At 41.6% G+C, this 15,394-nt stretch overlaps 1 protein-coding gene across 5 annotated transcripts in view; it reads left to right on the top strand.

The window, feature by feature from the left end:
* The window catches only part of PEAK1 (pseudopodium enriched atypical kinase 1), a 110,186-nt gene that overhangs the window by 38,293 nt on the left and 56,499 nt on the right, over positions 1-15,394 (top strand). For 3 of the 5 annotated variants that reach the window (XM_069026271.1, XM_069026268.1, XM_069026272.1), the window contains 3 exons: positions 9,709-9,857; positions 12,722-12,840; positions 13,497-13,666. The gene's annotated coding sequence lies outside the window, so the exon portion shown is untranslated. The remainder of the gene's footprint in view (positions 1-9,708; positions 9,858-12,721; positions 12,841-13,496; positions 13,667-15,394) is intronic. The other 2 variants (XM_069026270.1, XM_069026269.1) reach the window with 1 other exon arrangement.

Genomic DNA, 15,394 nt, shown 5'->3' with positions numbered 1-15,394 from the left:
ATTGGATAAATTTATGAAGGAAAATTCCATGTGAGACTATGAAGTACAGAGACCCCAGTTCTTTTACAGGAAGTCTCTAAGCTGCAAATGGCTGGAGATGGGAGCGAGTTTGGAGAAAGTGGTGCTGTTCATGCCTCGATGCTCTGGGCAGCCTAATGGACACACTGGATTTGGGGCTGATCTGCCAGGCTGCTGGCATCCTGTAACCACTTTTGTTCCTCTCTGGGGCTCTCTTTGGGGTATTTATGATCCTTCTGATCTTCTCAACATCTTTGATATTTGGCAACTTTGCTTAATCTGTAGTTTGTTACCTCTGTTGTTTCAAATGTCAGCAGCTGAATCGAATCCTCCCTTCTCAGATGAAGTCTATAATTTATCCTGCACATATGTGGAGCACTCCTGCTTTTCCAGGGCAGTTGACTCCTCTGTCCTTAAATTTGTGTTCAGGAGTAAAATATTTGAAAAAGTAACTTGCTGCTTCAGCCTTTTCAGTTTGGAATTTTATTCTGAACTAATATATAAAATCATTTTCCAGAGGAGCACATAAGATTCCTCTGTAGCTTTGGTAACTGTTACTGAAGTACAACACTCACTGAGGTCATTGCACCCTGGGCAGTTGCTTTAGCACACTTAACCATGTTCCTTTGGCCCTGTGATTTGCACCAACCTGGCAAATTGTTCCTGTCCACCAGCAGTTCTTACTTGTGAGCCAAGATTCCCCCCTTACTGCTGATACCTATTTCTCCTTTCTCTGTATTCCCAGTGAACTGTCAGCCATGGGTTTTCAGCTGTGCATGTTACCAAGTGTCACCATTTGCATTACTCTTCTAATAGTCCTTTACTACCCTCTTTTGATTTTGCCTCATTTTTCTTTAACTGCAGGTTTCAAATAACCATTTTTCTCTGGCAAGTGAGTTTAGAATTAAAGCCTCTCAGTCTCCCTTTCCATACCAATACTTTATCAATGCAAGTGCGTAACTCTTACATTGATCTTGAAGCTAAATTTCAGTCTCATTCAGTCTCTTTTTGTATGTTTTGGTTTGGTTTTTTTTTTAAGCAAATGCTCTGCCCTTGTAGAAGTGAGGCTGCAGCAAGCTCTCTTATGTGTCTAATGACAAGCCAGAACTGGAGCAATGCTTGCTTGCAGTGTATTGTCCTCTGTCCTTGCCTCTTTCCGATTGCTCAGTACCGATTGTTTCCAGTTGCAGCTGTTTTATACAGCTGCCAAAACCACTAATGCCCAACCTGTCTCTAGTAAGAGAGAGTTTAAAGAAATAATCTTCCTTTTCTTCAGTGTTTTGAAAGATGGAAATGCTCTGGGTTATGATGTAGTTTGCCTGGTGCATTCAATCTTATGCTATGGTGGTGTGGGTAAATGGCTGGTGTTGAGCAGTGCAGTGCTATGTATGCAGCTCAGGCAGGAGAATTTCAGATAACTGGGGAAAAAAATCTGGAACCATTGAACACTTGCTGAATTTTGTGCTATTTAAATGCATACTCTGTATCTTAATACTTCAGAAATATTAAGTGCTGCTTGAAGTTCCCTGTTACAGCTCTAGTTGTTTTCCATCAGTATTTTTAAACTGCAGTCAGAACAAGGGAAAATGCTTTAAGTACTTGAGGGAGAGAAATAGCCTAGGAAGGAATCACAGAGCCTCTTTCCCATGCCCTCAGGCTTTTGCAAGGGAGCACTACTGTCACCCTGAGTGCTGTTTGCCTTAAGGAGGCTTTTCAGCAAATAGTCCTGGTTTTGTTAAATTTGCCAGTGGTCAGGCAGGTTTTATATTCAGAGCACTGTACATTGTGACCTGTCTTCAAACTCTGCTTATTCTGTTGACTGACCTACAGTTCTGACCCTTTCACTGATCTCATGGTTGGTTTCTGACGTTCTCTCTCACCTTCACCACTTGTTGCCTTTTTTTGCCTTCTGGCTATTTCAACCAGTTCAGTTTGCTTTCTGATGTAGTTTCTTCCTTTAGATTTACATAGTATGTGAGTGCCTTTTTCATTGCAAGGTCAAATGGTACTTCATTGAGAAGTCAAAATGTGTGGATTGGCTCTTGTCACAAGCTTAATTTAACCATCATTTATGTTCCTGGAAGTATTCCATTTTTGATCCATTTCGTTTATCTTAATACCTGCTTTTAAGCAAAACTTTGACAAATGATAGCAATATGTGGGAGATATTTTAGCACAGTCTTTTGAAAATCATTTTCCTAATACATGAATTCTAGTCCAGACCAGACTTAAAATAATAGCATTACAAAATGTCAAACCTGGTAAAACTATTAAAAAAAAAAAAAAAAGGAACTTTGACTAATGGCCCGTGTATATGGCTTAACATTTAAGTAAAGATTGCATTTCTGACTTGAGCGATGAGAAGAATTCAGCTGAAGCATTTCTCTGCAGCTTCCTGCTGAAGTAAGTTGTCTTTGTCTGGCTGTAGCTGTGGGAAGAGCTCAGTACCACACATCTCTGGAATTTTCCAGCTTTGTCTGGGAAGCTGTTCCCACTCCGCCTGCAGCCGTGAGCCCTCTCTCCCGGGTCATGCTGGCTCTGGGCTCCAGCGATGGTTTGTGTTCAAGCTGAGTTGGCTTCCTGGGCTAAATACTTGTGTTTTAGCAGGGGTGGTGTTTGACAAGCCAGGGAAATGGCAGGATTGTTCTGACAGAGCCATCGAGGTCATTGCTCATAGTTGAGAGTACAGAATTGAGGGTCAAGAGATGGATCCTCTGCCTTAGCCCAGGAAAGAACAAGCTGTAGGTGAATGCCCAGGACAGGGGTGCAGCCTCATGGCATCTCCCCAAGTTACAGGGGCTGCAGAGGCTGCATTGACCCCCTGCCCTTTGGCAAGTGGTGTGCCCAGGCAGGAGGGGTGGCATTCGTGTTGAGCTTATCTTGGGGCTCTTATTGCAGCTGTGCAGAAGTTTGCAGTCCCGCTGATGCTGGGGCCTCTTGATTTGCCTTTGTCCATGGCATTAAGCTGTTCAGCGGCTCACAACAGCCTCTGCTCTCAGGAACTTCATTTTATAGGAACAGATTTCATGAGGAGAATGCCATGCACACATTCAATCTGCCACTTTTTCCTCTAATCCCAAATCAGTACGATTTTCTGATAACCTCTGTTGTATATCCATTAATGTTTGTTCCTGTGGGGGAGAATATTTGAGGCTGGCAGCCACAGTTCTAGTGTCAGGCTTGTTTAGATGTAGGCCTGGACTTGGAGCAGGAAATCCACTGCCATTTCACAGCTTTATTTTTGAATGGAAACCAGGGAATCGACATCATGCATTCAAGAGCAAGAAAAATAGCCTTTACAACAGGGTGTAATTTTTTTTTTATGGTCCCAAGCATTCCTTTGTTTGCAATTTTAGCTTAATATATTCGTGATACCTTGAAATAGGGATATGCATGGAGATGGGGGTTTGAAATTGCTTTTGTGGTTGTTTCTGGCTTATATAAATGTATATATTCTGTAAAGATCAAAAGTGACTGGAAAAGAGGATTTGGAAGAGATTATTCATCAATTTTTTTTTTTTTGCAATACATTGGAGGGTGGGAAGAGAAATTTCAAGCTTGTTCTCTCAGACTTTGGTTTTGTTCAGTTTTCTTACTTTCACAAGATGTCTTATTTTTATCAAAATTTCTAGCCACTGGAGTGAAGTATATGCAAAAGTGTTGTTAGGAGTTTCAGTAAAAATCTCTCCTGCTAGTTGATCACTGATGCACAAACTCTGTGGTTATTCCATTAATTCTCCTGTGAGATTCCAGGACACTTTTTCAAGAGCAGATCTACTTTTTTTATACAATTCATTGAAATATACGGATTTTCTTTAAATATTTTCAGGTCTGCATTGTTTTTAATTTTTTATTTGCATATAAAGTTAGATTATGATCATGCTGTTTCCAGTGCTTCTGAAAATACTTTTAAAGTCTGCCTGGCATGATCTGTCAACTCAAATTATTACATTTGCATCTCTTTTTCTACAACCTGTGTAATTAAAACCACTTTAATTTGTCTCTGTTACATGATAAAGTTCAAGGGAGAAGATAAGCCAATTTGTTCATGGCAATTTTGAAATCCTGCTTAATACTTTTATTTAAAATGGTCTATTAGGATTGAAAGGAAAGAAAGGATTGAAAGGGAAGAAAATGGCATATCCCAATGTAGAAGCTGTAGAAGTCTTGTCAGAGTGCTTGAGAAACTTTAAATGGTCTTGTTGAGTTAAACAAGGAATTAGGAATTTGTTTAGGGAAGATGTGGGCTGGAGGTTGTATAAAACAGAATCAGAAAGATCATGGGAGATGACAGCAGGGTTTGGATGTGATTGATAGTTGAAGGCAGTTCATGTGCATATGTGGAGAAAGTTATTTCCAGCATTGCTGGAACTCTGGGGGAGATTTTAAATCATTCAGTTCATGTCACAGATTCTTCAAATTTGCACATGTACAAACATTATTTGGTGGCAGTTCAATGTTGTCTGTAGTTATTTGTTACCTTTTAAATAGCAGCAACATAAGAAAGAAAGAAAGAAATTGTTGGTGCTAATCTAAACTGGAGAGTAGGAGTAGTGTTCCTTGAGTATTTTGTGTTCATACTTTAGGTGAATTTTCTTTATTAGAAATGTTTTAAGAGATCATTTGGAGAAATCTGGAAGAGAATTCTCTGTTAATCTCCAAAAGTGAAGGTTGGTCCATTCTTGTGCAACGAGGTGAACGCTTCTGCAGAAAACACTTTGGAGAAGGAAAATATCAGAACCAGTTAAAGGCCCGGGATTTGTGCCATTTTTCAGCAGTGCTGATGTGCCCTGCCCTGTGCTGCACCAGGAGCTGTCCCATTGGGATGGACAGCTTGGTGACAGTCGGGATATCTGTACACAGAAGGGAACAAAGATCTTTCTCAGGAGGGTTACAGAGAAAGATGGAAGCTTAAGCAGCACCATGCACAGGCTAACGAAGGGGATTGCAAGCACGTTATATTCAAAAATTTGTAATATTTGAATGATTTTCTTTAAACATGATACAAACTCTACTACTTTACCAACATTCCTCCTTTCCTTAGCACTCCCCTTGCTTATCTTTTGCCAAGAGCTGTTGTAAGGAAATACTTCTCTGCGTTTCTGAATGCAGTGAGCCTGAAACTCTTCTGCAGTGGTAACTTGCAGTACTTCAATAAATTGTGGCTTTTGTCAGATAAATCAAATTGGTAAAATTCTTCTTGATCCCCAAAACCCTCATTTATCTTCCCATTAAAAATACATATATATTCTCCAGCTTCCATTCTTCCCCTTCAATCTGTAAAGCACAGCAGCATATGATGTGGTTTCTATGTTGATTTTCAAGATAATTTTTAGCCTGTCAAAGACGCTCTGTCTCAACAACTTTGAAACAAAGATTTTTTGAATAGATGAGAAAGTGCAGCTGCCAGATTAACAGACACAAGAAACTGGAAGGGGAGGATCTTGCAGATGGTTCTAATAAAACTGGGCAAACAGCAAACGGGGATGAGGGAGAGTGGGTTGAAATGCAAATTGTAATCCCAGTGCAAGTTTTGGCATTAGTCTGTGAAAGAAAGCCACATAAACAGTCATGTGAGGGTCTGGGATTGGGGACAGTTTATTGTTGCTCTCAGTTTTTCCGGTTGCTACTGCACTGCCAGCTTTTCCTTCTCCCTGTATCCCTGTGTCCATGCTGCTACCTGAGCTTGTGTTGCTGTGCCAAGAGCCCTCCTCTGGAAAGCCACATTCAAATATTCATAGGATTTTTGTGAATGGGAAATACCATTAAAAGTCTGGGTTTTCAGTAGATGTTGAAAGAAGAAATTGTGCTTGTTAGAGCACAAAGCAGTAAAAATGGAGCAGAGGCTTGTGTTGCTTCATTGTTCCTGCCTGCTATCTCATAGCCAAAAGTCCATTTTGTCCAAGCCTTGATAAACCCTGTGTTTGAAGTTTGTAGTACATGATTCATTCATAAGGATGGAGGGTGACTAGTAGTAATTTCTGTGTTTTCTGCTAATTTTCTCCTCTTACTGAATGGTATTAGGTCTGTAATATTAGGCCGGCCATTGCAGTAGGAGAGATGCGGCTGAGGGCCTGGATAGTCTCTGATAGTCTCAAATTCAATCACTACTTCTTGACATGATAATTTGGGGTTCTTTGGTGGTTCTTCAGGCCAGAAAATCTTACTGACACCTCATTTCCAAAGCCAAAACAATTAAATCTTTATTTTTTTTCTTCCTCCTGTTAATCTTTCCCTCCTTCAATGAAAGGAAGAGTGTTTGAGAGCACACAGGCTTTCAGCTTACACAGCAGCCCTTGGGATGTGTCTTCATCTTGCTGTGTCAAAAGCTTTTCAAATCAGTAGTTCGGGAGTAGCAAATCCTTCAAACACATGAGTAACAGATACTTACTTGTTTTATTTAAGAGTCCTTAAGCATGAGCAAGTAATTAAGTACTTCCTTTCTCCCCATGAATCAGTTCTATTTTAAACAGTTATCATGTATTTAATATTTTTTAAAGTATAAGAAGTTTTTACTTCTAAACTTTCGTGGAGTCTCCTGTGTACCTCTAGGAATTTGTATTAAAAACATATCTGTCAAGGGCTGCACATTCCCTGTACTGATGCATTCCCTTTCCCTATCTCCTAAAAGAGTGGATATATTCTGTGTGCAGCATTTCTTTGCCCAATTTTGAAGCGAAGAAGTTACTACTTTGAAAACAGAGCACATCTCTCCACTGCCTGGCCAATGGCTGGGTAATGCCACCTCAAAATGCCACCACCTGAGTGGCGTCTCTAGAGCTCAGCAACAACCGCAGAGCAGCGTCCTCACGCTGCCCGCGGGGCCTGGGAATTCCTGTGTGCGGTGTTTTCTGTGCCAGGTGATCCCTGCAGCCTCTTCGGCAAAGCTGTCATGCACACGGTGTGTGGGGAGCCTGTGGAATTCCACTGAAGGGGATCCCGTGGTTTAATGGAATGCTTTGGTTGTGGATATTGACCGTGTGATGTTGTCATGCTTTGCTGATTCAGTCAATTTGGAAAAAATCTGTTTCCCCTCTCTTTACTGTATCATGCAAAAAGGATAATGAACATGAATATTTATAATTAAGTATTTTTGCAGGGGTTCGTGTCCAAGATACAACATGCTGAGACATTAAACAGCACAAGTGTTGCCAGAATCCTACCAGCTTGGCAAATCTGACAGCCAGCTGAAGGCAAAGAGGGGTTTTTATGATAAAATCAGGCCATGTACTGAATGCTAAAGCATCACCAGTTGTTTACAGCTCAGGGAGAATTCACTTGCAACCAACATGAATAGGAGAAACCTTTCCCAAATGATGCTTTGTTTCCTTGTGGATTTGCTTCCGGTTTTGCCTCCTTACACAGTCAGCAATCATAATTCATATAGTGGGGTTTGGAACAGTCTTCCTGTTCCTAATCTTGTGAAGAGGTGCCCCTTTATCCCTGGCTGTCGCTCAGACTGACAGGACAGGGAGCTGCTCCCAGCCTTGGCAGTTGCTGCGGGTCGGGATGTTTGCAGCAGTGGCCTGTGATTCATTGGTTCAGCATTCCTCGCCCTTTGTGCTGCGAGGACAGCGCGGAGGGGACCGAGTCACGTGGCAGCTCTTTTCATCCGGAGCTTCTCCTGCCCGAGCCTCTGCGGAAAGCCAAGGGGAAAATGGAGAGGGACTCATCTACAGCTTCATTTACTCCATCCATGTTAATTGCCTCTTTAGAACGGCAGCTAAAAAGGATTGCACATCATCTCTATCAATTAACTTAAAATGTTTTAAATTCATCTGTAGTACTGGGCACTGGAACAGAAGTTAATATGGAGTGGTTTGAGTCTTTTCTTTTAGAGTGGTAGATTGTGTTTTTTAAGTCCCTGTGCTGCTTGTGAGCCAAATGACAACTGTATCTATAATCTCTGTACCACCTGTTGCCTTAGCTACCATTTAATGTGCAATATGATATTGGAGATAAAATGCTTTCTGTGGCACCTATAAAACACCTCAGTGGTCCTTGCGAGCCACAGGAACACCAGATTTATATACAGCTCTGGCAGTGAATCTCTGCTATCTCCAGCTGTGCCAGAGCTGTTGGAGTGCAGCTCCACAAGCAAAGGCAAATGGCAAGCAGAGCCCTTTGCTGGGCAAAGCCTGCAGAATTTTAGGACAAAGTGTAAATGCCTGCATGCAGCTAAAATTAAAAAATGAGTGTGACTGTTGATATTTTATTCTATACATACACACTGGCAATGTATTCCTGGTTTGTCATTCCCTACAGAGACGTGCCCAGAGGTGCCCACAATTTGGAAACAGGCACTGAGGCTGTTGGAGCCGGGGCCACCTCAAACACTAAAGGAGGAGAAATTCATCCCCCCTCATCCCCTGGCCAGCTGCTTGAACTGCAGCATCCTGCCTGAATCCACAAAGTTCCCAGTCTCTTGTTCTTCTAGCCAGAAAAAAAAAGACATTTTGGAAGGGGTTAAAATTTTACGCAAACACATCTCCTTATGTAGAGACTTTAAATAATCTTTCAGTGCAGCCATTCCATGCCATGAAGTGTTGGTTGATTTCTCTTTTCTTCAGGGCTATTTCTCTTATTTCAAAGAACTTGATAATATGCAAAAAAAAAATTCTGCTGCTCTGTGAGGTTTTTAAAACTGCTAGGGACTGTGGTGTTCCACATTCTTTCTGGAGGCTTTGCAGGGCTCCATTCTCATTCCTTTTCTTCTGCATCCTATTTCTGGCTAATCCCATCTGCAAAAGCAAATTGGTTGGTAACACCTGGGTTAGGAGAAGATTGAATCTTCTCTGTCCAGAGTAAGCTTTTGACTCATCTCTAATATCTCCATTTAGACAATGAGCCACAAGTTGAAGTCTAATTTAGTGGCTATTCCCTTCCCTGCCTTCATTTCGAGGGTATTCACCCTTCTCATTCAGTCTGTTCCCAAGCACATGATGTGTGTTTTCTGTTAGGACGGTTCTTATTCACCTCACTTGTTGCTACTCATCGGCAGGGCTACTTCAGTATCTTCCTTTGAAATGTCCTAAAAAGTCCTTTTGTGGTGATAATCATTGTCAAGGCGTTTTGGTTGTGCTGCTCACTCTGTGCCCTCACCAGGCTGTGTTTGCTTTGCACAGTTTAAGTGCTTTGCTCCTTGTTATTTGTGGCTTCCGTTATACAAATAATTTGTGTTTGCTTTCTTTCTGCCAACTTTGTCACCCACAAATGTATTCACACTTGAAGTCCCAAGAAGCAGAATACCAGAGGAGGGAAAAAACCAACCCCACAAGCAAAACCCCAGAAGAACTGGACAGTGCTGTCTCCTTGAATAACTCTAAAGAGCTCTGCTCCTTTTCCTAGGAAAAGTCCTTAATTCTTCCAGTTGGTTCTACAGGCTGTTCCTCAGCCTGTGCCTCCAACCCATTATCATTGCAAAGCTGCAGCTTGGCTGCTGGGCAGATAAAACAAAAGGAAGGCTGCAGCAGCGTCCTCCTGGGGAATGGAAAAGAAATGGGAGTGTTGAGGACGAGGACAAAAGTCTGGGGTGCCAGCTATGCAGCCAGAATTCTGAAAAGAATTCAGATGTCTTTTTGCACAGCTCTCATAGCATTTGAGAGATCAGAAGGTCACTCAAGAAGGAAAATTTACAATAAATTCGATTTGAAATTTGTTTGAAATAACCTTCTTGTCTGTCTTTCACAGAAAATGTTGCTGCCCTGACCAGCAGTCATGAAGAGAAGGGGGTGAAGAGAATTTGTCTGGAGAAGTTGGAAGTTTTGAAATTTTCAGCAGGAGGTGAAGCCAAGCCAGCCATTGACATGAGAATGAATTCAATGCCTCGGACTTAAGCGGTAACTCATTTTTCTGTCATCTTTTTATTTCCAATACGATACCATAGGATAATTTGTATTGATTATAGAGGATATTGTTTAACTACTACCAGAGTTTAAACAGAGAAATCTTACAAGAGCCAAACATACGATTTTGTGAGCTTCATTCATTAGTAAAAAGTTGGAATTTTAGTATCTGGTGCTTTATTCAGTAGTTGAAATTTCTTCCAGTGGGCTCATCCCATCTCTTCATCTTTGAAAGACAAAAAGAGATTTTGCCGTTTCTCCACTACTGACTGTCTTCCTACCCAATGCCCAGCAAACTGCAGTTTGGAACAGGTTGTAGAAGCTGTTGTTGTCCCTGTTTTTTGTTACATTTTAAGTACTTCATGTGACTCCTGAGACATGTGGGAAGACACACTTACATGGCACACTAGGAAGTTTGTTTGTTTCTGCTGACATGGAGTATTTCCTCAAAAATCTTTTTCCATTTTCTTCTTTTCTTTGCTGTTCTTATTTGCTTATCTTTTTCTCTGCCATTCATAACTGGGTATTAAACATCTGAAATACTTTTATGCCTGTCTTCTTAGGGTCAGTTTACTAGTCAGGAATACAAAACTGTGCTACTTTTCAAAGTTAAATTGGGAGCAGAAAGACCCCCAGCTCTTTCTTGCTATCCCATTCTGGGCTCTGTGCCTTTGTAACAATGTAGAACTGGCCACTAAAAACGGAAGCTTTAAGAAGGGTAGAGGGGAATTACCACATCAAGATGATGTTTCCATGTCTTTTGAGACAGGAGAGTGAAAGGTGTTTGTGCTCTCCTCAAAGCCTCACAGAACCCCAGCAGAATAGATCCTGCCTTAGTTTGAAAACTGTAATGTAACTGCATCGATAAAAAACAGCATCTCACCACGTTTCTTTCATTTGCCATGAATAAAACAAAGAAAATCTGTTACGTGTTGTGGTTTTGTTAGAAATGCTTCTTTCTTATTCTACCCTCTGTGTTTTAGAGGGAGAGTGAACAGATCTGACAGTAGTTCTATATGACCAATGGTAGAAAAATTAGACCTGCATTTCTGAACCTTACAAATATACCTGTTCTTATTTACCAGTCCAGATAAGGTATTCTTTCCACCCCTGTATCGTAGGCTGTGTTAGAACTTCAATGGGACAACAGTCAGTGCCCCAGAAGGATTTTGTCCTAATTTCTGTGAGGTTAAGGGTGGGATTTCAGAAAATGGGCAGCATAATTGCGCAGTTCTGTCTGTAATCCAAAGTAAGGCTCCTGTGTTTCTTGTGAGAGCACACTCAGGCCAGCACTACCAAGAACTTAGAGCTCAGCCAGTGCATCAGGTGCTCAGAAGGCTGCCAGGTTCTTCCCTCACAGAGTTCCCATCTTTAGGAGTTGTCTGGTTTGTTGCCAGAGTTGTTTCTATATTGTGTCAGTGTCTTCTGCTGCATTGGCAGGAAGGGAGGGCTTGCAGATTCCATCTGTCTGCAGTGGTGACAAATGAAGCTCAAAAAGAACTTAAAAGAAAAATGTTTTTCTTCTTTCAAGTTTTCAGATTTACTGTGCTCTTGTTAATGCCTTTTCTCTGTTGTTCCCTGCAGCCGTGCAGTCCTTTCTCTTTGAAGGTGTGCACAGATCCTTAGATCTGATTCACTCACGTGTCTAATGAGAACAAGCAAAAGACAGTTCCAGCTCTCCTGTCTGTTTTGCGAAAGTTTTGGAGCTGGTGTACTTCAGTGGGATTTGGGGTTTCTGTAGGCCACTTTAGAGCTAGAAGTATGAGCAGCACAAGTTAAAAAGCAGTCCTAGTCACAAACTCTTGCCCATTCTTACTAAGGAAAATGCACCACTTTGGCTTGTCTGTATGCAGCAGGTCAGGAGAAGATAAAAACAAGTTGTAACCACTGTTGTTTTAGAGGAAACATTTCTAAAAAACTGGAAAGTGATGTTTTGTTTGTTCCTTATACATCCCTGCCTGACAGAGCAACTTCTTCATGGATCCAGCCTTTGACAAAACAGCACCAACTGTAAATTTTCTGGGGACAAGGGCTTCAGCTGAGGAAACAGGTTCCCATAATTGTTTCTGCATTCAAATTACTTAGCTGATAAAAGTGACAATCGGAGACCCAGGAACAGGGAGAACAATGCTATGGGATAGATTCCCCTGCTGGCACAGGAAGATTTAATCAGCTGAACATGAAGGGGTTTTTGTAGTTGAGGGAAGTGCTGGGTGAGCTGGGTAGCCTGGGAAGAGCCACGGGTTTCTGCTTTGGGCAGATAGATCTCCTTCCTGCTGGAGATGCTCTGGAGTGGTCTAGATGGGAACTGACTGAGTGCAGATATTCTTTCTGTTTCTGAGAACAGCTGGAGGATGTTGCCTGGGAGGTGCTCTTGGCTCGGGGATTTTGAATGGGAGGGTTTTCTCTCAGCTTGAGAATACATTTTTTCCACTTGACTCACTGACTGAAATCTGAATGAGTGATAAAATTTCTAAAAGTAATGTTGAATTGGTTGGAATAATAGAAAATGCATTTATCATCAGGAAGGAAGAGCAAAATAAGGGGAAAGATTCTATGAAGAGGAAGTCACCACCTTCCCAGTGACAATGGGAGGTTGTGGGCAGCTAACACACCTCAGCCTGCCTGGCTCTGCAGCCACACAGCAAGTTGCCATCACAGAGGATTCTTCTGAAACCCTTCTCAAGCTTGTGTCCCACGTGCAAGACCCACACACATTCCGTGGGATGCTTTCCATTGAAAAGACATCGCACCAGGAACGTGTTTGCATAGGTTGCCTCACTGTACAGAACACGAGCCTCTGTGTGTGCATGAAAGGAAACTGCCCACTGACTCCTGCAGAACCCCTTTTTTTCCAGGAACAACACCAGCCTTTGTTGCTTCTCTTTGGCTTGGCACATAGAACAAGGAAGGAGCAGAAAATACTGGCACTGAAGAGGAGCCTGTTGTGATCTATGGGAGCAGTAGATAAAGCGAGGTATCTGCAGGGGCAGGGAGGGGGCTACTGGCTTAGATGGTTCTTTAGGATAATAACCATAATAACATTCTTTTGATGATCTTACATTTCTATAGTGCATTTCCTTTGTGCATTCCTGAACAGTTTTCCAGACTCCAACTGCTGTATCAATTTCTGTGTACTTGCAGTTTGGAGAAGCACTGGGCACAGAGGACTGTGCTGTGTGTGCTCCCTGTGAGGAACAGGCCAGCTGCCTTCCCTGTCAGGGTTTCAGGAATCAAGGAATTAGAGTGCTAAAACAGGGAACAGATAGGGGAGCATTTTAGCTGCACTTATATGTGTACAAAAGAAAGATGCAAAATTGAGGATATTTATCTCAAAAAAAGCTGATACTGAAGTCAGGATGTGTTTGGGTTGCAGGGTAAGGAAAAAAGACTTCTTTCTTCCTGAGACCTGCCTTGTTCATTTGTCAGGTTCAACCAGACTTCTCCAGCTGAGGTTTTGATGGCTGAAGGCTGATTCAAAATGGAAACATTGACAGACTAAGCAATAATAACTTAATAATATTTATTCCATGTCCCTATATGCACTTCTTTCCAGAGGGCAGTTCAGATTTTTCATGCTTTTGATAGTCTCTGTTTTCACTTAGACTTATCTCTCAAATCTGCCCATCACAGGTGTGTTAAAAATACTGTCCTTGTCAGTTTAGCTGATAGAAGGCAGCTGATGCTGTGTTTGCTGAACTCATGCTGGTGTGATGGCTGGAAATTTCAACTAAACAGGACAGAATGGAAAAATCGTCTTCTAAGTGTGTGAGGCTCCCGCTCTTCATTTTGGACATGCTCCTGTAAGTGACATCCAAGCAGCTCTGCTGCTGCATGTCTTGTAGCTCCTTTTGTGATGGGATGGCAATTGCTTACTGCGGGAGCAGGGAATTTTCAGTGATTGGGAGGTGAGAGGTTTTGCTTATGGTGAGGTCTCCTCTTTTCATTTGTTCAGTATTTGTAACAAATTCACTCTCCATTCTCTTCCATCATGTGAAACTTGTGTATTTTACTCTGTCATTTCTTTTATCAGCTGCTCAGTTGGTGATAATTACATTGTATTTTTCATACTGGGTCCTTTCATTTTTCTCTAGTCTGTTATTACGTGATGTGGCCTTGGCAAGAAACACATTCCCATTCTTCCAAACAAACCACCCACCCCCCCCCAAAAAAAAAACCAACCAAAACCTGCATGCAGTTCAGATCCTGCTAATTAAGAAAACTATGAACTTCTAGGTGAAAAAGATAATCAACACTTGAACCTGCTGCAGGCAATAATAATTTCCACGCAGGTAGTCCCACTGTCCCCAGGTTCTGGGCAGTGTTGGATTTCCTTGGGTACTACAGCACCCACCTCATACAGCGAGTTGCTGCAGCAACACTTCTTATGCCTCCTTTAACACAAAATAATTGGAGTTTTGGAGGCTTCTCAGATTCAGAAGGTTTCTTCAATTTATCCAGAATGCAACTTTTCTTCTCAAACATCCATTTCCCTGGAGTTGGACTAGATGACCTCCAGAGACCCCTTCAACCCTAACGATTCTGTGATTCCTTAACTCTCCCCAGGATAACTCAGAAAATGCACTCAGAACCAACTGCTGATGGTGCATAGTCTTTCTTCCTTTGTTCTTCCAAAGCAGGAGTTCTTTGAGCCCAATCATCTCTATCTTAAATAAGAACATTAGCATATCTATATTTTAAGCAGAAATACTTCACAGGCAAATAGGCAGGGCTTTAAAGAGACTTCAAAATATTTCCAAAAATACCTGCCTTGCTTTCTTTTTCAGCCTTGTCTTATGGATCATTCTTTCTATGAGTTAACCTACTTTCTTTGCTAAGCTTTTATTTTTGTTCTGTTGCTTTCCATTTCTGGTGATATAAATTCTGTGTATTCTCTTGGAGAAAACTGCAGGTTACACTTTAACTTGCACTGTGGTGGCAGTGCTTTGTGATTTATATTACAGTGGCATTCCAAAGATATTTCACAAAATTCAGACTTTTCCTACTGAAGGAGTGTGGTAGGCCATGTGCAAACATAACTGGGATTGTTTATTTTTCCATTACTAGATAAGAAGGTGCAAGGACAAATAAAATACAAAATAAAAAGAATCCCTATTCCGGATTCTTTAGATTCCTGCCTCCCCACCCAGATATTTTGAGAGCACTGCTGGCAGCTGAGATGCATGTTGGTTATCTGCTGTATAGCCCTACCCAAGATCCAACAATTACTGATTAGTTATGTTTCTCTTTTACTGTGCCTTTACTGTGCTGTATTGCTGTTCTTATGAACATCTCTACCAGGTTAAAATACTTCAAATTTTTCACAGTGATTTCTTGAATTAGCAACTAAAAATAAAAGTACCACTTGATAGCAAGCAGTGACACCGTGTTTTCTCCTGTCAGTGCAGCTGTAAACCAGTCAGAGGGATTGAATCTGTCCAAAAATCCCTGTTTTCAGGGAAAGCACTGCTGAAAGTGGAACTAAGACAGACAACTTTCTCTTGTTGGTACTGACGTCCTCTTTCAGGTTT

Source organism: Aphelocoma coerulescens, chromosome 10 (genome assembly GCF_041296385.1).
Source record: "Aphelocoma coerulescens isolate FSJ_1873_10779 chromosome 10, UR_Acoe_1.0, whole genome shotgun sequence".
NCBI lineage: Eukaryota > Metazoa > Chordata > Aves > Passeriformes > Corvidae > Aphelocoma > Aphelocoma coerulescens.
The sequence above is the reverse complement of the archived record's forward strand: the minus strand, read 5'-3'. Positions and strand labels throughout refer to the sequence as shown.